General features: G+C 41.5%; 1 protein-coding gene across 6 annotated transcripts in view; it reads right to left on the reverse strand.

Annotated features, from left to right (window-relative positions):
* Positions 1 to 25,090, reverse strand: part of PDGFC (platelet derived growth factor C) — a 188,496-nt gene that overhangs the window by 120,253 nt on the left and 43,153 nt on the right. The window contains exon 1 of one of the 6 annotated variants that reach the window (XM_072974807.1): positions 12,550 to 12,622. The exons of 4 other annotated variants lie outside the window; for them this stretch is intronic. The gene's annotated coding sequence lies outside the window, so the exon portion shown is untranslated. Of the gene's footprint in view, positions 1 to 7,410; positions 7,548 to 12,549; positions 12,623 to 25,090 lie in introns of those variants that run through there. One more of the 6 variants, XM_072974790.1, reaches the window with a different exon arrangement.

Raw genomic sequence — 25,090 nt, forward strand, 5'->3', positions numbered from 1 at the left:
ATAAAATCTACGTATAAGTGCACATGTCTGTGTATATATAGTACAGTATACATGCACAACACTTCAGTGGTTTTAAACCAAACCACAAGACTAAAGTAAGTCGCACAGAAAGGCAAAAGAAAGTGAGGGAACAGGGAAGAACGAACTTGAAGCAGAAAAGTCAGGGAAGTAACACGAGCTGAAAATGTTGCTTCACCAGGAAAACAAACATGACTAATATATTAAACATTAACGCAGCCACAATAATAAGTAATCCTCTTTCACCGAGTGAATCCAAAGAAGGTAACTTAGTCAAAACTCCACAAAACTTAAGTAAGATTAGAAAAGATTATAGCATTTCAACTACAGATTACGAAGAAAACGAATGATAATGGAAACCTGATATCAGGATGAAGGAATTCTGACTGGTTAAACAGTAAAGCAATTCATGTATCAAACATGAAGTACCTTTTTACCAAACACACAACACAGAAATATACAGGGCATAATTGAATCTTTCTTAGCATAATTCAAAAATATATCACAACCCTCTACTGTCTAAAGATTAGACATAAACATCATTGTTGTCTTGAAGATGCTTCTGAGAGCCACCACTCTCCAGCAATGTCTGTGAGGGTCTGACCCATGACTGGCAAAGTGCTGAATGCTTTCATACATCCCCACTCTCTCCCCAAATGACCCTGAGAAGAAATGACAGCTTCATTCTACAGTTTAGACACCTCAAGATCAAGTCGTTCACATGCTCCTGGTCACAGAGGTCTACAGGTCTGCTGTCAAGAGAAAGGCCCCCTTGATCCAGCAATCTCACTCCTGGGCATGTACCCAGAGGGAACTCTAACTCAGAAAGACACATGCACACCAATGCTCACACCAGCACTATTTACAATATATATAGGACATGGAAGCAACTTAAAAGTCCAATCAACAGATGACTGGAGAAAGAAGCTGTGGTATATTTATACAATGGAATACTACTCAGCCATAAAAAAGAATGAAATAATACCATTTGTGGCAACATGGACGGACCTAGAGATCATCATTCTAAGTGAAGGAAGTCACACAGAGAAAGACAAATACCCTATGATATCTCATATGTGGAATTTAAAAAAAGAAAGACACAAATGAACTTACTTACAAAACAAAACCAGATTCACAGACATAGAAAACAAAGTTATGGTTACCACTGGGGGAAAGTGGATAAGAGGGGATAAATTGAGAGTTCAAGATCTGCAGATACAAACTACTGTATATAAGATAGATTTCAAAAAATTATTCTGTATAGCAGAGGGAACTATATTCAACATCTTGCAGTAAGCTATGATGAAAAAGAATATGAAAACGAATATATGTATGCATATATATGACTAAAACATATTGCTGTACACCAGAAATTGACACCACATTGTAAACTGACAACACTTCAATTAAAAAAAAAAAGAAATGCCACCTGATGTGGATTCCTCCAGCCCACATCACAGCTCCTACTTATTCAAAGCTTTATCACAATTTTAAACTGACACATTTTAACTAATAGATGGATACAACACAATATCAACAAATCAGAATTTCAGTTCTACCTTTGAAAAAGTCATACATCTAACAAGTTACATGTGCATTAAGAGGTGGAAACAGAAAACTATGCAGATATTGCTGTGCTTACTGGACGTCAGTTACCATGGCAACCCAAGGAGTCAGAAGATAGGAAGCTACTCAAGCATCCAGTGAAGCCCAGAAACATGGCATCTACTGAAAGATGCTTTATGAGAAAACCGAGCAAGTTTTCAGCACCATTGGGTGACATATCTGGAAGTGAAGTTTTGGGGGGGTTTTTTGTTTTGTTTTGTTTTTTAAGAAGAGTAGATTCTAATGAAGGTTTGAAATGGAGCCAGAAAAAGACCAACAACATACGTCTCTGGATCACCTGCTAAAATGAAGGCATCCCTTTTTGGCAGAAATGATCTTACTCACTTCACGAGGAGCATAATTTAATACCTACGGTGAAGAAGGCGCGTCAATGCCCTGCTGCAGGAATGCAGAAATCTACAGATGCTCAGGTTTCCATGCATAACAGGACAGAGGACAGAAGCTGATTTGGGGAGGGAAAGGCAGTGAGATTAATTTTTTAGGTTTTATTGAGGTATACAGAAAATCATCTTGACTCAAAAACAGAGATGTGGTCTCACTTTTTTGAGTTATTGGAAAGCTGCATCTCCTTTGATAATTCAACAAAGGAAACTGCTCAAATTAACAACATGATAGCCAAAATCATTCTTTCAAACTCAACATGCTTTAGGTCAGCCTTCTTTTTTGACTTTTCAGTCTGCCTTCTCTGCTCCCTGCACATACACACATTTTCTGGCCCCAAATCACATGACTTTGTCCATATGAAACTGAATGAATGTGTTCTACCCGACCTATCAGAAAAGAGCCCCGCCAGGGCGCAAAACCGTTCCTTGTTCTACATTAAATGTGAGTTGAAAATAGGGGGGAAAGCTGAGACAGCTGAAGGGCTAGACAGATTTCCAGAAAGGCACCATCAATATTCACACTCGTGAGCACAGCATTTTGGAAGGTATATGTTACTTGCAAGTGAAGTTATTTCCGTTTTTAGAGATCTGAATGAGCAAACCCAATCACCAAACACAAGCGACAGTAAGACACATGAAACCCGCGCTGCGAAGAGATTTGCCTTAACCCTTCATCAGTGACTGAGACTTCGAGTCCTAACTGTTGGCTTTAGGATCAGACTGATCAGCTTCCCACCACACAGCTGTGACTCTGGGTGCGATGGATGAGGTGAAGCTCTGTGGTATCTCAGCAAACAGGCTATTTGCACTATTGAAAGTGATCAGCACCCACCACGGAGGATCAGATAAAGGAGCCTGGAGTGGACCGACCTTCCAGGTCTCTCTCTCTCACTTCTCCACACGCATGTCTCCCGACGGGGGCCTGTGTCCCCTCTTCCCTGTTCACTCCGGAGGAAGAGGCACGTGTCCCCTTCTCAAGCTAACGTCCCTCGTTCCTCCACTTACGCTCAGGGACGCAGCCTCCATTCCTCTCCATGTCAGTAGCGTCCAATCCTTCCTGGTTCCTAAGGAACTTTCCTTTTCCTAGGATTTCTAACTCTTGGGCAATTACACATGCTCAAGTTACAGGGACCACAAGGAAAACCAAACTAAACCAACCCAGGGAAGGGCACGCCTCCTCGCCGTCCTGCTGCCCTCGGTCTAAAGCTTCCTGAGCACGGAGGTGATTCTCAATGGCAGTACCTTCACTGGCCACCCCAAGGGCTCCCAACCCCGTCGCCCCATGAAAACTGGTTGTCTTAATGTCCCTGCTGACTCCTAAATGCAAAGTCCAAAAGACAGCTTTCAACCCTCAATTCACTGGATCTTTCTGCAGCATTTGTCACAGCCGACCACTCCCCATCTCCATAAAACCTCCCCTCGGCTGCCAGTCCCTCTCTCTGCTTTCTCCTCTGAAGCCCTCATTCTCAGTTTCTCTTTAAATACAGGTCTTCTCTATCATCTACATCCTAAGCTGTCCATTCCTTCCTCTAGAAGATCATCTAATCACATTACTTCAATGACCCCAGCTTGGCTGGTATCTTCCAGACAGTTCATTTCTAGACTTTAGATCATGACTGTGTGTCTCTAAATAAATACCCTGATCATCTTTGTTAAATAAATAAACAGCAAGTTGTACCAAATATGTGTAAAACATAAAGCCTCTGCATCCACCTGGCTGTGGCCCCACGGTGCCAATCATCTCTTCCTAGATCTAAGGCGAATCTCCAGTCGTGAGCTCCTAAACATCCAATTTTAGAAATTCTTACTAGAATTCAACTTGTCCAGTTCTGACCTTCTCTTTCTTGTCTATCTCTTGTGTGACCTACCTAAAACGCAGGCTCAACTTCCATAGTGGACTCCCTGTCCACTAGAAGGTGGTGCCATTTATTCATCCATCTAAAATTATTTTTTGAAAGATTTTTTTAAAGGTGTACCTTATACCAGATACCTTGCTATGTGTTGTGTAAACAAGACTCTCCAGCCTCAAGATCGTCATCATCTAAAGGGAGGGAGGGGCTGAGAACGGGATGAGAAGACTGACAGAGAGAAGCATGTGCAGTTGGGCGGGGGGAGAACAGATGAGACCCTGGGGTGAGATGCTGCTGTCTCTGGTCTTAAAGGATGAGCAGGAGAGGCCAGGGGACTGGGTGCAGGAGGCAGAGATGAAACAGGTGACATGAAGAGTAAAGAATGAGCTTTGCACACCCCGTTCCAGAGCTGGTATTTTATCTAATACATTGATGATGCTCAGATCGTATCAAGCATGTAAGTCATCTGGGCTGTTTCTTATAAATATTCATGGGGGTCCCACCTCTAGAGGCTCTGATTCATTAGATCAGTGTCTATACCAGGGAACTTGCGTTTTTGACAAGGACCACAGGTGGCTTGATGCTGGGACATCCATGCATTATAAAAAATGCCCTTAGAGAGAGTGGGGAGTCTCGGGAGGGTCCTCAGCAAGGACGCTGCTCTTAGAGGTCTCTCTAGAAAGTCTGCAAAGGATTTACATGCAGAGGGAGTCTAAGAGTGCCATCAGCAAGGTAAGGACACTGCAGCAGGGGAGGACAGAGGGACTGGGGGCCTAGCCTCAGTTAATGATGGCAGGAGGGTTCCATCACTTATAAGATACAAATAGGAATCAATTTTCTCTTAAGATGTTTGTGTGACATAAATTTTAGGAGCTATAAACAAGCTTTAAATAAATTTCACTCACGTGCGCATGTGTTTTACAATCATTCCAACCATCAACTTTACCCCAAAGCTCAAAAGTGCCTCCTCTGTGAAGCCTTCCCTCACTACTGAAACAGCACCTGCCAACCTGCACATCTGTCACTCCTGCTTTACTTCCCTCTTAGCACTCCTCACCACCCAGCACATCCACACTTACAGGTTTACTGGCTGTCCACCCTCACAGGGACGAAAACTTGTTGAGAACGGAGAGACTTTATCTGTATTTTGCACTGCATAATCGGTGCCCAGTAAGTATTTGCTGAATAAAAGTGTAAGTTAAAAGGAAAATTACCATCTGAGCAAATCAAACATCAGAAAAGGAACAGCATCCTGGCCTAAATTCATGTGTCGTAGCAGCAGGAGCACCTGGGCACTGCAGGGCCAGCAGACCGGGTTTGGGCTTCCTTTACCCAGATGTGAAATATGAAGGGATGGAGACGCTCAACGCCCCTTGACAGATGGCTGGATAAAGAAGCTGTGGTATATTTATACAATGGAATACTACTCAGCCATAAAGAGAATGAAATACTTCCATTTGCAGCAACACGGACGGACTTGGATGGTGCTATGCTAAGTGAAGTATGCCAGACAGAAAGAAAAACACCATAAGATCTCACTTATATGTGGAATCTAAAAAAAAAAGGACACATGAACCTATTTACAAAACAGAAACAGACTCACAGACATAGAAAACAAACTTAAGCCTTATGCTCACCAGGGGGATGGGGGGGAGGGAGGGATAAATTAGGAGTTTGGGTTTAGCACAAACTACTATGTACAGGATAGATACACAGCAAAGTCGTACTGTTCAGCACAGGGAACTAGATTCAGTATCTTGTAATAACCTATAATGAAAAGGAATATGAAAATGAATATATAGATGTATAAACGAATCACTATGCTGCACACTAGAAATTAACACAACTTTGTAAACAGACTAGAGTTCAATAAAAAAATTTTTAAATTAAAAACACAAACAAAAGGATGGAGTTGTTAGGCCTAAGAGTAGGCTTCCAGCTAGAAATAAACACAGATTTCACACACAACCTTCAAGCTTCACCGAAGGAATTAACCCTAATTGTGGAGAACACGAGCACAGCAATCTGAGAGCACCGCTGAGCAAGGAGGACCCCACCTAAGTGCCCACCACGTGCTGGACGCAGCTGTAGACATCTCACACGTACGATTTCACCTAATCACCACTAAAGCCCTGTATGGCTTTGGCTCTACTCTTGAATTCTGACTCCTCAGACACCTTGGAAGGTATTTCACAAAATCACATGTGTTGATATTGTTTCCCAAAGATATGAGAGTTTCCCGCATCATGCAGATGTGTGAACTCAACTGTGGCTCAAAGGTATTAATAAAATTCACCCAAATGACATAGAGACTTCGGTACCAGAACCAGGATTCATACTTCTGCCTAAGATTTCAAAGCTTCTTATTCTGTCTAAAATACTGCACGTCCGCTCCAAATTGCTGTCTAACAGATCTTCTAAATTATCAAGTGGTTCACACCTTGGAGTGGAAAACATGTATCAGCTTCTCGCCTTTCCGTCAACTGTTTAGAAGGATCTGCATCCAATCTCTGATTCATTCCCAAAGAAATACTATTTGCCCAGATACCAAAGTGAATCTCTTTAGAGTTTAAAGAGCTCAGCTTTATTTTAATTACATTAGTAAAGCCTTTCTGTATTACCCAAGGGGCACCCAAAGCAGGCATTCTCTCTCTCAAATGGAATAAAATAACACAATTGTCCTACAGCATCTCACATTTAATTTACTGCAGATAAATGGCCTTGAACACACAGATCAGCTCTGCTTACAAGTCCATTATGCAAATGTGTCAGTGACCAAAAGTAAAACACGAAACCAGTATTGTTCGGAGAAAGGTGCCCCCTCCTTTGTCTGCTTGTATTGTGGGGTGGAGGGGGGCGTGTGTGTGTGAAACTATCGAGAGACATACGTTTATAATCTACACACATGCATTTAATGTCTGTTTGTATATATACATGTAACAGACACATAAAATACTTTTAAATGCTGGCATTTCTGGACTTATAAGGTCAGAAATTTTAAAAACAAACAATAGAAAATTTCATGGGCTGACTGTACCTAAACAGATACAAATCACTTAAAAATACTGCTACTTGGACTTGTTAATGTCCTAAATTTAGAAAATGGTTAAGTTCACGCTTTTTCCTGCTTTTCCTTTCCATTACAATGGTACCAATTGTTAAATAAAGTACCTGAAATCCAGTTTCTGTTTCCTTGCTTAAATTCTCGAGTGTCTGCGGCTCATGGTGAGGGGTCGTCTGGTCTCATCTTTTGTAGGAATAATCACTTTCTCTCTTCGACTTACTCTTTTTATAATCACTTGTAAAACGTGGGATACAGCGGAATGTAAAACCATAATTTTAAGAGCAGGCAAATGCGTAACGGGGGCTGACTTTCTGGTCCTTTAGTGCGTTGTAATTAAGCATTCTTGGAAGGTGGCTTAGGGGGGCAGTTTATAAAAAATGATTTATGAAGTACTTTAAAGAAATTCTGAGCATGGACACAGGTTTCCCTTTGAGGTTGGGGGAAATAATTAAAGTGGAAATAGACTTACGATTCACAAGCTCTTGCAACTTCCTCTCTGCAGACTTGGGTGCTGGCTATCCCTTGGCATTGTTGGAGGGAGTCCCCAGGTGGGGGCAGTGCCCAGTGGGGTCTACTTGTAGCTCAGTGACATCAGGCAACAGGGATTTTCACTTCAATTACATAAAATTACATGTAGTTTTATTTTATTATTTTAGAGAAATTTGCGATTTATAGAAAAATTGTGAAGACAGTACCGAGTGCCCCTTAACCCTAAACGTTGTCTCCCCATCATCAGCATCTTAACACTCTATGGTAGCTTTGTCGTCAGTGAACCAAGACTGACATGTGTTACCACTAACAGATGTCAAACATGTATTCATGTGTCCTTAGTTTTTACTGACAGTCCCATCCCTTTTCTGCTCCAGGAGATCACAGTAATACTTAGATATTATCTTACGTTAGGCTTCCCTTTACTGTGACAATTTCTCAGACATTTCTTTTTTCTTTTTGCCGACCTTACCAGTTTTGAAGAGTACCAGTCAGGCATTTTGTTGAATGTCTCTTGACTGAGATTTGTCTGGTGTTTGTCTCATGATTAGTCTGAGGTCATGGGTTTGTAGGAGCAAGACCACTGAAAAAAAGTTATTCTTTCCATCATTATTAAAAATCCACAAACAATAAGTGCTGGAGAGAGTGTGGAGAAAAGGGAACCCTCTTACACTGCTGGTGGGAATGTAGTTTGGTGCAGCCATTATGGAAAACAGTATGGAGATTCACTAAAAAACTAAAAATAGAGCTACCATATGATCCAGCAACCCCAATCCTGGGCATATATCTGGAGGGAACTCTAATTAGAAAAGACACAGGCACCCCAATGTTCACAGCAGCATTATATACAGCAGCCAAGACATGAAACCAACCTAAATGTCCATCAACAGGTGACTGGATAAAAAATATGTGGTATATTTATACAATGGAATACTACTCAGCCATAAAATAATGCCATTTGCAGCAACATGGATGGACCCAGAGATCATCATTCTAAGTGAAGTAAGCCAGAAGGAGAAAGAAAAATAGCATGACATCACTCATATGTGGTACCTAAAAAAAGAAAAAAAAAGGACACTAATGAACTCATCTACAGAACAGAAGCAGACTCGCAGACACAGTAAACAATCTTATGGTTACTGGGGGAAAGGGATGGGAAGGGATAAATTTGGGAGTTTGAGATTTGCAAATGTTAGCCACTATATATAAAAATAGGTTAAAAAATAAATTTCTTCTGTATAGCACAAGGAACTATATTTAATATTTTGTAAAAACCTTTAATGAAAAAGAAAATGAAAATGAATATATGTATGTATATGCATGACTGGGACATTGTGCTGCACACCAGAAATTGACATATTGTAACTGACTGTACTTTAATACATTATGCTAAGGGAAAGAATTACATCACAGAAAAACACATATACATATTTATATACATGATTCCACTGATGCAAGATGTCCAGAATAGGCAAATATCTAGAGATGGAAAGTATATCAATCTCTGCTTAGGGAGGAGGACATGAGGGGAGACGGAGATACTAGCTGGAGGGTATCACTTTCTTTCCGACGTCATAGAAGTATTCTAAAGTTCACTGTGTGACAGTTGCACAATTCTGTGAACATACTAAAAATCACTGAATTTTACACTTTAAATGGCTGAACTGTAAGATATATGAATTAAATCTCAATAAAGCTGCTATTGAAAAAATTCCTAAAATGAAGTGAAATTTCAGTCCTATACAAACAGCACTAGCACAAGTTCCTGTATCTAAACATCTCCCAAGTTGGGACATGCAAAATTCTCTTTGCCTTGCAAACATGAAGACTATGAAAGAAAATTCCAAGGAAAAGAATGAGTCAAGAGAGTCAGAGGCACAAACATTTGACGTGGTATAATTTACAATCATCTATATAATTATAATTACATTTCATTCAGTTCAAGTTGACCTGAAAAAGATGTTCATGATACAAAGCTAAACGAGAAAAGAAACATATAAAACCTTGGCTATAACATGACTTCGTTTATACAAGCATAGGTATTTTTCCATAAATATCCACATGCAGATATATTCCAATATTAAAACAGTGGTTATCGCTGGAAAATGGAATTGTGGGTAATTTTTCTTTGTTTTCGGTTATTCTGGTGGTTTGTTCCCCCCAAAAGACCGTGTAGGTCTTAAATCTCTGTACTCGTGAATGGGACTTTTCATGGAAATAACTTCTTGCAGAAAGAACTTGCAGATTCTTCAGTTGAGGGTCTGGTGATAAGACCATCTTGGACTTAAGGTGGGCCCTAAACCCAATGACTGGTCCTTATAAGAGAAAGCTGATGGAGACGTGACGTGGGGAGACACAGGGGAAAGCCACGTGAACACAGGAGAGACTGGAGGAGTGAATCCACAGGACCAGGAACACCAGAGGACTGGGAAAGGGACCTTCCCCAGAGCCACCAGGAGGGACCAACGCTGCCGACATCTTCATTTCAGACCTCTGCCCTTGTGAACTGTCAGAGGAGGAACCTCCGTTATTCTAAGCCTCGTGGTATGTGGTCATTTGTTACCATGACCCTGGGCAACTGACACTATTATACTTTATAACTTTTTTAATTCTAAAAATTTTGGAAAGACTACAGATTCAACAAGTTGCAGAAGCGTTGGCCCTTTGACTGTCACTGACTCGGCTCCTCTCAGCGGCGGCATCCTCAGCAATTCTAGCACAACAGCCAAACCAGGCTGATAACCAGGCCGCGGCGCTGCCTGGGTCTCCCGAGCACGCTCTCCTGTGTGTGAGCGTGTGAGTTCCAAACACCACACCAGTCGCAGAATCCTCCACCCTGTCCTGTCTGGTTTCTAGCTCTCCAGTTTACATCGAAAATTCTATATAAATGGAGCCATACATCACATACCTTTCTAAAACTGTTTTTTTTTTCATTAACTGTCATGTTACCATCCACCCAGTGGCTGTACTTTATCCATAATCTGCTCTTTTTTATTGCTGAGAAATATTTCACTGCACAGACACGCCAGATTTTTTTTTTTTTTGACCATCCACTGGTTGTAAGACACTTAGCTTGTTCCCAGTGAAACTTCATATACAGATTGTGTGTCAGAACATAGCTTTCATTTACCTGGAATAAATGCCCAAGAGCACAGCTCTGGATCAGATGGTAAGTACATGTTGAGCTTTGTAAGAAAATGCCAAACTATTTCCCAGAGTGGCTGCATTTTACATTCCCGCCAGCATTCCCCACCCACTAATAACCCCATCACACCTGGGGCCAGGACTTCAGTGAATGACGCTGGTGGGGACACAAACCTTCAGCCCAGAACGGCGAGGAAGTGGCAGAGATGCGAAATGAATCCAATTCTGTCTGATGCCAGGATTAAACCCTTGGGCACAACACATGTATAATTACCCCAGACAGCTGCACAGAGCGGGTGGGGAGATACAGGAGATAATCTAATTACTGGGAGGGGGAAGCTATATTTCCTGTGGGTAGACAGATTTATGACTTATATACAATAGTACGAGACTGGAGAATTTGTTACAGCTACATAACAAATATTTATATTCTTGGGCAGATATTAAATGGTTTTGGATCAAGGTTTCGATATGAAAAAAGAGGGGTTGGTGTCCGGATTTGAGGGATTAAGGAGAATTTTGTTAGCATGTAGACAAAAACAAAGGAGACAAGAGAGTGAATTTAGTTTAAACCTTGGAAATTGATTTTCTCTGGAGGTCAGAAAAAGGGAATCTAGGACAGGAACAGGGCACCTAACTTCCAGCAAACTGGAGTGAAATCTGGAGCTTGAATGAGGGAAACCCTAAGAAAGTCACCAAAGTTACAAATAGGTGACTCTGCGTGTGTCTCACTGGGCCAAGGCCACCACCTGCGGAACGAGCTGGTACACTCCTCAAGGCTGGGCGTCCTGTGTTTTCTGACACTGAATGTAGCTCCACTGAGGAACTCAGTCCTTGTACAAAGGAGATGCCCAAAGCTCACAGATTTGTGAATCCAAGCCTCTCATGATTAGGGAGTGGTTACTGCACTCAAGACAAACGTCCTTAGAAAACACCCTCTCATCTTCCCTCCGTCCCTGGGCAGCCCCCTCCTGCCTCCTCCCCTCTTGCCTTTCCTTCTGTCTTTCTGGTAGGTGAGGAAACAGCATGGAAGGCAAAGCCAAAAAGGCTCCCTAAATTCGGATAATCAGCAGCATTCTAAAAGGCTACCATGAATTAAGTTAGCTTCATTTGTCCACTTCACTGAGATTTTACAGTGGCAACAAAAATGTATAAAATTGATTCAATCATAATATTAAGGGGAGGGGCAACCTCACAAAGCATGTGGTATACGGTCCATATCATATAAATATTTACATTTTTCTCTACATTGGAGGTAGTCAGTAGGATGCCAGATAGTCTACATATATATATTTTTAATTATAGACTATAAAATTAAAGGAATGCTGCTAAAAAAGCTAGAGGGGTTAAAAAAAACTTTAAGAGCTATTTTCCCTTCATTTTGATCATTACAGTCTTTTGAGACACAACCCACATCCATCCTCACATTTTGGACACAGGATTCCAGTTGGGAATTTGACTCCCATGATCCCAGAGCAGAAAAACCCAGATGTAAAGTCTAGGTTTAAAAAGCCTGCCTTTAAAAAGCAAGTCTTGTGTGTCTCCTTTCTCTCAAAGAGGAGAGCTCCTGAAAGACTTCTTACACATCCTGGGCGTCAACTAGTGCTACGGAGGCTGTTGCTCCCAGGATCGTGCCCCGCCCTTCCCTCCAACGGAAACCAGTTGCTCTGATCTAAGTTTCAGGAGGAAGCTGCAACGAGAAAAAAACAAACCCGGTTAGAACCAACCAGGCCCGAGATGGTGGTGGATTTGACGTCCAGGGGACCCTGAGCCTCATGCGCTCACTGTAATACACTAACTGCTAAATGACACACCCATCACATCATGACAGTTGCCAGTTGCCATGACAACAACAGAAAAGCCTGTACAAGGTTGGAAAAGGAGAGCTGCTGTCAGTTCAGGGTCCAAACCACAACCCGGTTCTCAGATAACTCGTGAATGTCCTTCCCTCTCGTTCCGGTCCCCTCCCACTTACCTCCACCCTCTATCTGTTGGCTGTCTCCGCCAGAATTGGGTTGAGAAGCTGATTTGCGAACCAGGTTCCCAGGGCTCCGTTCTCTGGCCACAGAACAAAGCCCCTGCTGTTGCATCGGCTTTGTCACTGGCTGCGCAAATCCGATCAGAAAACGAACCTCCCGGACCAGGATGGGGGTCTCGGGCCGGGCTAGGACCTGACCAGTTCGGTAACACCGCCACATGTTTATCTATCCAGATGCTTCCCAGTTCCTGACCCACCCCCATCCTTCGGCTAGGAGGCAGCCCACCTGCATCCCTGGGTCAATAATTTACTTTCTGTAACAGCTTTACTGAGCTATAACTCACAACCACACAACTAATTCAGTGGTTCCCATACATTCACCATTGTATGCCTCGATGCATTTTTAACTAATTGGGTATAAGTGTGGGGTTATCTTTTAAAAATTACCATTTACTCCTGTCATTTCCTAAAATATCGGATCGCCAAGCTCTCAGAGCATTGTCTTTCCTAAAAAAGACACTTAATCAGTTAAGTTACAGGTGTTTATAGACACGAAAGAAAACTGTCCAATTCTCTCTCCCAGCCAAGGGTAAAACACGAGCAAACGGCAAAGGTTCCAGTGAACAGCATTTCAATCACGTTCGTGCCGTCGCACCTGTACACCAACTATGCTAAAAACTTCATGAAGGTAAAAATTTCCATTTAAGCCTTGAGTCTGGTCTTTCACTTAAATAGTAAAAAATAAACACATAAATATAGAATCTCCTGAGCCGAGTTGGAAAATAGGATCTTTAAAATGTTTATTTTGCAAAATCTTCAACAAATTAAGCTCATCCAACTTAAACTCACCTACTTTGCATGAGTTATATTCGGTGGAATATTTTGCTGATATGTGGAGTCTTTAGCTTTCAAGCTTTCACAATAGGAGAAAATAATTTTACAAGAACTGTAAAAAAAAATGCTTTTTTGTTTTCATCAGTTTCTCAAGTAGATCCACACTTAACATCATTTGTCTCTTCCAACATTCAGAAGAAGTTTGTTTCAAATCTAATTAAATTTCATTCATGAGAAAAGAAGCCTGTTTAAATTTTAAATGTGTGCTTAAATGCATTTAGTTTTCATCTTCACAAACTTGACATTGCTAAATAAATCACTTCCACCACATCATCTTTAACTCATAATTGAATATATTTCATGATTTTTGCCTTACTGGCACTTTTAAAATTTGGTTGAACTATTGTTTCTCCTTAGGAATAACTATTTTGGGGGAATTTACTGTAAGAAATCGTAATAATTTTAATACTGCTACACATACGGAGTTAAAAAGAGCCTATATTCCATTTAGGAAAATTAAAGGTGAAAACAGGAATTTAAAAGGCTGTGACTATAGGACCCGTCCCCTAGACAGGGTTGAGTGTTGCTACACTAATTTGTTTTACTGAATATCGTTGAAAGGTAAAATTCATGAAGTTATCAAAAAAGGTATTATCAAATTTCTTAAAAAGACCTTTCTTTGAATGTATAGTTTACAATGGTTTCTAGTACTGTGTTAAGGTTTAGGGTAATAAAGACACCAACAAAAAGCAAAGCGATTATACCACGTGCTTTCTAAAGACCAGCATACTTCCAGTGCTGTTTACCAAGTACCCTCTTTTCAGGGCTATAAAGACACTCACTTGTTTCCAAATATGCATTCAGTCTGACACACATCAGCTTGTGAATGAAGAATATAAAGTGTACAGTTCAAAAAGTGTTTGTATCAGGGTGTCTGAAAAAAGTGAAGCAAAGCGTTATCCTTCAAAGCAGGCTGGCCTTACAGATCACATTTTCTCACTGATCTCACTATAAATTAGAAAGGGAAGCTAACAGTTCATTACAGAGATACACATGTCCTGGTTTCTACATACAGGTAATCCCTAACTTTCCTAAATGACCCCAAACTTTATAATCTCAATCTGAGCAGAGAATTTGTTGGTATGGAAAATGGAACAGATAAACCACAAGTTTATACTGTACAGCACAGGGAACTATGTTCAATATCTTGTAGTCACCTATAATGAAAAAGAATATGAAAATGAATACATGTAGGCACATGTGTGACTGAAACATGATGCTGTGCACCAGAAACTGACACAACATTGTAAACTGTCTAGACTTCAACAAAAAGAAAGAAAATGGAGCAGACCAAAGACCTTACTTAAAAGTTTTCTGAAACTCCAGACTGAAAGAGGGAGTTACTCCAGAGAAGGAAACCAGACAGCCCAAAGGACAGCCCAGCCCCATTTCCTCGAGAGCATCCTAGTCTGTTCCTCTGTGTCTTCCTCTCTCCCCAGGTTCCACTTATCAGACTATAATCACTCTCACACAGCTGCGTAAGTGGGCTTTGTCCCCAGGGGGAGGGGATGAGGAGAGGACAAGAGGGCCAGAGAGGGGGCTGCCCAGGACGTGTCATCAGCCCCCCGGGGACAACCAGCACGGAGACGTTACCTGCCCGAGCAGGGTTCCATCAGCTGTGACTTCCCGAGTCACTGGAATATACCAGGACAGTATTCGTTTGGACAGGATTACCTATATGAAACTCCACTGGAATTTCAAAATATCTTAACTCTCTAAACACAGAACTCTTCTTATTATGATGAAAATGAATATATGTATGTTCATGTCTGACTGAAACACAATGCTATACACCAGAAACTGACACAACATTGCAAACTGACTAGATTTCAATAAATATATATATATATGTATAAAACATATAAACCTATGGTCAATTTCTTGGTTTTGATCTTTTAATACATCCAAGAGGTGCATTACACAGGAAACAGGGTATGGCCTAGACACTGTCTCACTTAATGCCTTAAACAATTCCAAGAGATGGACATTGCTGTCATTCCCACAGATGGAAACCACTGAGACCACAGATCAAACAACGAAAACTGGCAGACAAAGGTTTGAATGCAGAGGAGTCCGCCTCCCAGTTCTACACTGTCTCCAAAGTCCAGCACGACCTCAAGAAAAAGTCTTCGTTTTCAAGATAATTTTTAAATTAGCTTAAACCAGCAGACTGATCCAGTTAAAAGAAAAATCCAGTGATCTGAGGGAGTGTGTGTATTTTGAGAAAATATAAATTCTGCTCTGGAAAATCCTCAAAGGAAGGGAAACTCACACACACACACACACACACACACACACACACACACACACACACACACACACACACCCCTCTGCAGTTTGTCCCCTGGGTCGGGAACAGGTCTGCCTAAGAATTTTCTCTGGCCCAACTTAAGTGAAAATTGTAACTGGAAACCCTTTTCTCCTTTTTTTCTGGTTCTACAAGTGCATGGCCTGGTAGATGGCACTTCTCTTCAGAGGAGTGTAATGCCTCCCATTGTAAGTTGCAGCCTAGAGGTGGCACAGTGAAAGTTAAATTTCTCTGCAAAACCAAAATCACGAGTTTGTAACTTTCGGCAGACAGCACTGGAGACAGAAGACGAGTCGCAGTAGAGAGGGGGCCGCTCAAGCAGTAAGAACACGACTGGGATCCGGGGAAGGAGCAAGACCACCAGTAAGACAGCCTCTGTGAAAGGAGCAGCCAAGAGGTTTCCAAGTACCTAAGCAGTTGGAGTCGTTTTCTTCCCATGCCGGGCGGACTGCCTTCCTTCCCAGTCTCCATGCAGGTCACGGAGGGAGCTGCCCCCGGGTGTGAGCAGATCCACCGAAGGCAGGATGCTGGAGGGAAGGACTGGGGACCAAGAGTCAAGCTGCACCCAGGCGTTCAGAGCAATAGGTGCTGGAGAGTAAGACCTCGCACCCTGACCTCCAGCTGGAGTGGCAGTGAGCCTGCCGTCATCAGTGGGCGGGGGCTGGTGGGTGCAGAGGGAGCTGAGCCCAGGAGGGTCTCTGCTCCCTGCCTCTGCCTCCGCTTCACCCACTGGGGCTGCCAAGCTCTGAAGGCTTCTTTTTTTCACCCTGTGTGTGTTTTTGGGGGGGGGGCAGGGGGTATTTTTTATTTTTATATTTGGTAGTTTTGCATTTTTTTAATTGAAGTATAGTCAGTTATAATGTGTCAATTTCTGGTGTCCAGCACAATGTCCCAGTCATGCATACACATACACACATTCCTTTTCATATTCTTTTTCATTGCAGGTTATTACAAGATATTGAATATAGTTCCCTGTGCTATACAGGAGGACCTTGTTGTTCATCTATTTTGTATATAGTGGTGTGTATCTGCTAATCCCAAACTCCTCTAATTTATCCTTCCCCCACTTTCCCCTCTGGTAAACCTAAATTTGTTTTCTATGTCTGTGAGTCTTTTTTTGTTTTGTAAATAAGTCCATTTGTGTCTTTTTTTTTTTTTAGATTCCACATGTGAGCAATACCATATGGTATTTTTCTTTCTCTGTCTGACTTACTTCATTTAAAATGACGATCTCCAGGTCCAACCATCTTGCTGCAAATGGCATTATTTTATTCTTCTTTATGGCTGAATAGTATTCCATTGTATAAATATACCACCTATTGTTTACCCAGTCATCTGTCGATGGACATTTAGGTTGTTTCCATGTCTTGGCTATTGTAAATAGTGCTGCTGTGAACAATGGGGTGCCTGTGTCTTTTTAAATTAGAGTTCCCTCCAGATAAATGCCCAGGAGTGGGATTGCTGGATCATATGGTAACTCTAGTTTTTTGAGGAATCTCCCTCCTGTTTTCCATAATGGCGGCACTAAACTACATTCCCACCCACAGTGTAGGAGGGTTAACTTTTCTCCACAGCCTCCCCAGCATTTATCGTTTGTAGACTTTTGAATGATGGCCATTCTGACCAATGTGAGATGATACCTCGTTGTAGTTTTGATTAGCATTTCTCTGATAATTAGCAACACAGAGCATTTTTTCATGTGCCTGTTGGCCATGTATCAGCTCTATCAGGGACTCCACCTCTGAGCCTCAGCTCTCCATTCCCAGGGCCGGGAACAAGGCCTGGCACATCACAGATGATCACAAAATATTCCCGAGTTAAAGACATTCCAGACTGAGAAGAGCTTTGAAAGGAGTAAGGCCACTGAGGGACAACTTCAAACGGACCGGCAGGTAGGCAGGTGGCGACAACAGTGACACAGAAGATGAAACCTAGAAGACAAGTGCAGGTACCACATGGGGGAAAGCTCACAAGGCGGGGGAGGGTTAGGATACAAGAGGATGCAGATGATCAGTACATCACTTATTTTTCATTGACGTGCAGTCGATTTACAATGTTAGTTTCTAGTGTAAAACATGGCGATTGTCATACACATATATACACATATATATATTCTTTCAGCTTCTTTTCCATTAGAGGTTATTATAAGATGTTGAATATAATTCCCTGTGCTCTACAATAGGTCTTTGTTGTTTATCTATTTTATATGCAGTAATTTGTACCTGTTAATCCCAAACTCCTAATTTATCCCTCCCAACCTTTCCCCCTTGGTAACCACAGTTCGTTTTCTATGACCAAGAGTCTATTTCTGGTTTGTAAATAAAATTTGCACCTTATTCTTTAGATTCCACATATGAGCGACATCATGTAACATTTGTCTTTCTCTGTCTGGTTTACTTCACTTAGTATGATCATCTCTAGGTCCATCCATGTTGCTGTAAATGGCATTAAGTCATAATAAGAACATGTCTTAGGTGGCTCTTCAGCTTTAAAGGTGACTGCCTAAGGGTACCAATGAAGCATTCCATCCATTAGCACTTCCTAGGATGCTAGGGACATCTTTACTGTCTAATACACTAGCCATATGTGGCTGCCGACTTCAAAGTGACCACAGCAAGTGAGGAAGTGAACTTCTGTTTTCATTTAAGTTTACTTTGCTTTAAACTTACATACCCCGCTGTGGCTGGTGGCTACCATGTTTGTCTGCACCATCAGGCCACAGCTGTAGTCCCAGCACATTAATAGAAGCTGGTGTGTAAGAAATGGTATCGCTGCTTTCTCTTCCACCAGCACTGAAATGAGAGTTCCCCCAAGCCCTTTCCAACGCGCTGGATTACCAGCATCTTTACTGGTCTCTTACTCGACTCATGAATGTATTAGCTATTTGACTTTCCATCAGTTTTTAATTTCTCTGAACCTCAGCTGCCTTATCAGTAAAATAAATGATTGTGAACTAGGCAGCTATTGGATACCTTAAGGTCTTTTCTACATCAAATATGTAGGATTTACTTTAATATACTTCAACTTTGAAAGGGTTACTCTTTATATGTAATTAATGTGCCTAAAATGTCATTGACTTTAAGATGCATCATTGATTCAACAACAGCTCTGAAGGAAAAAGAAAAGGACATTAAATGTATTCTGACTCTAAGGTCTACTGCAACTGCAGCAATGGAAATTCTGTAAAAAAAAAAAAAAGTAAAATAAAGTGCATCTTAGAGTCAAGGAACTAAAAATATTAGACAGAGCTGTAATAAATTATTATAATACCATCAGCAGTTTTCATTCTGTTAACTTAATCACAGTACTCTTATAAAAAATTAAAAAATTCAGACATACCATATTAACCCCATGCCAGTAATTTCCCACAAAAGTAACAAATAACATACTCAATAAACATATAAGTGGGGGGAGGGTACAGCTCAGCAGCAGAGCACGTGCTTAACATGCACGAGGTCCTGGGTTCTATCTCCAGTACCTCCTCAAAGAATAAATAAGTAAGGCTAATTACCTCCCCCCGCCAAAAATAAATAAACAAATAAATAAAAATAAATGTGTAAGAGGAGTAACTGGTAGTGTCTCCCATAGTGAGCCCTATCCGTTTTATTTTTCTTAATCATGGCAAAGTCAGTTCACAAGAGAGGCGTTTGTTATTGATGAAGTGTCAAATTAAGCTTTGAATTTCCTAGCTTTTTACAGATAAAAGCCCCGAGAGTGACTTAAGGATTGTAGCAATATTTTACATTAGACATGAAATTCCAAGCCATTGTTACCTGTTCTGGCACCGTCAAACCTTTGTTTAAAATATCCCAAAATACGTTCACGCTGTTGTTTTTTGAAGTAATTATTTTGGCCAAAAGAATTACAGAGTAATTAATTTCTTCTTCATATAAAATTAAAATGTATGAGAAAAATTAACATGTATTCATAATGAAATATAATTATTAATTCATTATGTTTGCATCTCACGTTCTGCTACAATTATAGGAAACTATTTAAAACAGCGAGACCTAGCGATACACCAGTTAGACCCAAATGAAGAATATTTCAAATCTATGGATGCTCTGTGAGCCTTCCAAAAAACAGCTAAGAAAACCAGCTCAAGAACAATAAAGAGAAAATAACCGTGCTATTCAATTTATTCAATGAATAGACTTAAGAAATCAGGACTGGATGTGGTTACTAATTATTTCTAAATACTTTTAATTACCAGCACTAAAGGGAAGTGGTGGGGAAAGCAATTAATTTGTAAATAAACAAAGAAGTCGTTTCCAAGAAAACTCAAAGCCATTTTTTCAAGCTGTCTTTTGAAACGAAATATAAAAGCAGAGATTCTTTTTCTGAATTCCATTCAATGTCATGAGAATGACCAACGATGGTGAGTCATTCCTTTTAAAATGATGTGTATCATTCTCAAAAAAGGAAAAATCATGCAACACATAAACCCATATTCCAAAAGACACAGCGTCTAATCAGTCAGCAAATATTTATTCATCATTTACTAATATATGCCAGGAACAGGGGACAAAGAGATGTTTTGAAAGGTCAGGTCCTGTAATTCTGCAGTTCATGATCGGGAGACCATACAGGACCGAAAAGCAGCTAAGACAGAAAAGTTGGGGGGTTCGGGGAGGAGGGTTAGATAGGCCATTAGGAAGACACGCAGCTGCGTGGTCGGGGAGGGAAAATGAAAGAAAAGATGTCCAGTGTGGAACGGCTGGTGCCTATTCCTAAAAAGAAATGTTGCCCTGCCCCATGCAGAATTAGAGCAGTTGAAATATTATTATTTCAAGGTCCTGCTTAATATGCCGGCCCAGCCATGCATCCTAGCCTCAGATGCAAAGAGGAGGCTCTCAGTAATCGTGGGCCAAGTGAATAGCCATTTTTTTTGTCTCTGCAGAGCTGGGTCATATAAAAGTTTCCAACTTCATTAGCCTGCAGTCAAGTGTCTATTCAGGAACAGATGAACAGTTTTAACCTGCACTCTACATTCTTGAATTTGGGCTTTTTTTTTTTTTCCCTGCGTAAACTCATTACCTGTTCTTTTGTCAATCATTGACCAAGTGCCTGTGATACACAGGGCTTCCCTCAGTTGCTGGGTATACTGACCTGAGAAAAATACCCTACTCTTAAAAATCCCATTAGGAAGAAAAACAATTTTTAATAGATTTTATCTGAAGTAATGAGAAAAATATCAGACGATGATATGCGCTTCGCAGAGAATTAAAATGCTGCCATGTGACACAGACAGGTGGATCCCCTAGGGGTCACAGGTGTCTTAGTTCTGATATCCCGAGAAGCAGACCGGGGGGCAAGGATTTAGGTGTAAAATGTTTATCTGGGAGGAGAAAGAAACATCAGTAGTTGGGGGGGGGGGGCTGAGACTGGGAAATCAAGTAGCCAAGAGATATCAGGACAGCGCATCTGGACAGCGACCACTGTGAGCAACACCACTTCAGCCCTGATGCTAATTATCTGGGTAAATGCTGGGACCCTGTGAACACACATGTTTCTGACTTTCCCAATCCTGTGTGATGGGGAGCTGGGGTATTGATACACCAAATTCTGCCAATCATTGGTTGAGAGCTGATGGAGGAGAAAGCATCCATTCTGGGCAGTAAAGGGAGGCTCACTGGGGAACAGACAGCATGCAGGCAGTGAGATTGGGGGGGTGGGGCTGCAGGTGTGCAGGCAGCGTGGACAGGTGCCCCTGCAGGACCAGGAGGCACCTGTGCTGGCATCTAAGCAGACAGAAGGACCCAGGGCAAAAGATTTCCTGACAGAAGGCCTTGCTAGTACAGGGCAAGCGTGGTGTGCTTATGGAAGGTCCCCTGGACGGAATGTCAGGAGGAGAGTGGGAGACTAGTGACAAGTCAGACCACGGGAGCTCTGGAAGCCAAAGTAAATGCCTGGGGGACCCTGGGGTGGGGGGAGCACAGGCTTGTGCATTTCCAGAAGGGGACTCCAGTGCACATGAACAGGGAGGTCTGAGAGGAAGCAGAAAATGAGGACGTGGCTGTAGGGAGGGGTGGATGTGAAGAGAGAGATGTGGGCACAGAAGGGAGAGGATGAATCAGAACCCTTCCTCCTTCTTCACCAGCAACTCTGTCCATGGCGGGGGCAGTGGGATTTCCACCAGAAGGAAGACTAGGGGAGGAGCACATTTGTGGGGGGAAAATGAAGGGCTCATTTCAATCAAGTTAAGATGCCTACGTGATACCTGCAGACAGGTAAATAATACAAGTTTGGATCAGAGAGACATTGGAACTACAGACGGACATAAGAAAGTCATCTAGACACATGCAGCATCAAAGGCAAGAGACGAGATGATGTCCCCTCAGATTACAGATAAGGAAGAAATGGTTCCAAAGACAGACTTTTACACTGCAAGTAATAATTTCATGTCAATAGCCTTTTACTGGACCAGTAAAAGGTACCTCAGTTATCACAGCCAACTCATTATTTCATTCATTCATTCAATATTTATTGAATATAAAATAGACTTAAGGCATTATGCTGAGAACTGTAGGAAATTAAAAATAGGTATTAATCCTCCTTTTTAAAAGCTAAGATTTGCAAACACTTCAAGCTTAAAGACTGACCACAGTAACTGTCCTAAGAGGTACAGAAAAAAGGACCATGAAAACTCAGGAGAAAGGGATTACCTCCACCTGGGAAAATCATAAACGGTTTTGAGCAGAAAACAGCATTAAAGCTGAGGCTTAACGCCTTTTCAAACTTGTGGAACTTGCACTGTAAACACTTCAAAAGTGGATGCGTTTCAAAAGTTTGTGATTTACAGGACAGAACCACAGACATGGGACCTTGGAGGGAGTAAAATTCTAGAGTTCATTAAGTAGCTGAATTTGCTGGATGATAAACTAGATGAAGGGGCGAGGTGGTGAGTATTTCTAGAACACCACATTTACTCAATTCATTTCTAAAGTAGCCTATGTGAGGAGACAATTCACTTCTTATGTGCCAAAAATGTACTTGGTTGAGTTTAAGAAAAATATTTCAGAAGCCATAATTTCAGTGCACTTCCATTTTCAAGAATATTACTTCCGTGGTACTAATGCACTGTGAACCGTCATTATGACCTGGAAGTGCACTTCTCACTTACATTGTCCGTTTTGGTTAAATTTTCCCCACAATATAGATAATTTAACAGCACCTTTTCCATCTATCTGCCTATCTGATTTTTATCTTTAAAGACTGGAAATGCATGTATAAAGTTGGATCTGTAAGGCAGGGTTACTAATTACTGGTCAGGGTACAGGGAAAGAGCAGACCTGGGCTGCGTACGAAGATGAAGCAGGCTCAGGACAGTCAAGTACAGGGACTCACTGCTGTGAAGAGGCTGACGGAGCAGATGGGTGGACACGCGGACAGTTCCACGCTCCACACTGGTCTCCAGACAGCCTGCCCTTTACACCCTTCAGCTCGGTTTCTGCCATTCTTTGAGATCATGCAAAACAGCCTTTTATGGTGGTGTTTAAAGACTTCTGAGTACACAGCTCCTAAAAACACAAATTTAGCCATAAAGGACTTTGTGAAAAACACTGTGTACCCGAGATGCCACATTTTCTTGTACTGCTTGTTGTCAGAATAAAGTTTATAATCACTGAAGGACCGAGTGTTTATCTCCACGGTGGGTCTCAAGAGGGCTGTCATGATAACAATACACGATTACGCAGACAGGAACGCCAAACCAAACAGCAAACAGAAAGCACAACGGGCAGAGAAATGGTAAATTCGATGACTGTGCGTGACCTCTTTCAAAAAGAAAGGAGTCGAAACAGTTGCAATAAATGAGTGCCCGAGGAGCATCGCAGGGGGTCAGCTGGAAATAACAGAGAGGCGGTGCCAGCCCTGCACAGACCCAGCATCTGAGACCATTAACGATCTGGAACCCCTGAGATAAAAAAAAAGTGTGCAAATGACACTGAGCAAGAAGGTACAACATACACACCCATCAACCGGTTTGGAAAAAAGACTGTTAATAAAGTGCTAATCCAATATTTAAATCTCTGTGCACTCCCAAAGAAAACTACCATTGTCTGCTCAGCACTTAGAAATTATGAAAATATAACATATTCTCTGTCCCAAGCCATCTAGGTAAGATGCCAACTGCGGAAGGAAGAAGAGAAAAAGGAAATTAACAGGAGGAAAGTACGGACATCTCATAAAAATAACTTTTATAGTTTGTAAAATATCGATTTTTCATAGCAAAGAAAAGGGCAATAAAATATAAAACTACCCTCCAGCTAAAAAACAAAACTGGCTCTGCCCCGTGGCATCTGCACATGTAATTTCTATTCTTCCAGCCTCCCAGAAAGCACCAGAATACAAAAGAATGACCCAAAGAGACAAAAATGGGTCCTCTTCCTCCTCCTCCTTCAGCGAATGATTTACTGTTCCACAAGGGTTAACACAGGTCAGCTTAAGGGGGAAAGAAAAAAGAGCGCACTCGTGCTCAGCCTTCACACAGAGCAGAATGAAAAATCATCCCCGGTTATTTACCCTCCAGTGACTTATGGGTCCTGGGCACAGTTGATAACGCTTTTAAATACTTGGTTTCACATCAAGCCACCTCTCCTCCTTTCAAATGGCCCTTTCAAGATATCTGTGTTGACAGGCTCGAACTCGCAGGGTCCTGCTCGGGGGGCCACCCAAGTAGAATGTTGAAAAAACCCTCAGTTCACAGATGGTAATGTGCCAGACGCTAGAACACCAAGTGGGTTGCTTTTTGAGTCTGGATGGAAACCAAATGAACTGAGCTACTCACTGGATTAATTTGTCATTAGACTCACATTTCTAACCTCCAAAGGGCACATTTTATATTTTTGCCTCACCTGCGTGCCTCTGTGAAAATACTGGGTATCTTACATGCGCTGGATGTAAATGTTACTTAAAACCACATGTTAAGAAATAATCTTGTTCAGAAGCAGGTTTTAAAGAAAAAAACAAAATTCTCTTAAGGTCACCCTTACTGCTGTATGACTTTTCCAGGGAGACGCTTGGAAAAAGAATTTCAGGCAGTGGGAAGAGTGTGTTCAAATTCATGCAAAAATCATCAAATTGGGGGAATTGAAAGGAGTTCAGAAAAGCTGAGGCTTAAATAGCAGAGGTGGATGGGTGAAGGCAATAAAGCATTTGAGCCTGATCTGCAAAATAGGAAGTTCTGTTATTAATTTTTGAACTGAGAGGCAATCAGGTAAGGAATGAATTGTTGACATGACCTTAAAAGGCATTTTTTAAAAATAAGGTGTCACTGCAATTGTTACAGAGTTGTAAACAAAAATGAAATCCCATTATAAAGCTGAGACTCCTTGT

The sequence above is a fragment of the Vicugna pacos genome, chromosome 2, assembly GCF_048564905.1.
Source record: "Vicugna pacos chromosome 2, VicPac4, whole genome shotgun sequence".
Lineage (NCBI taxonomy): Eukaryota > Metazoa > Chordata > Mammalia > Artiodactyla > Camelidae > Vicugna > Vicugna pacos.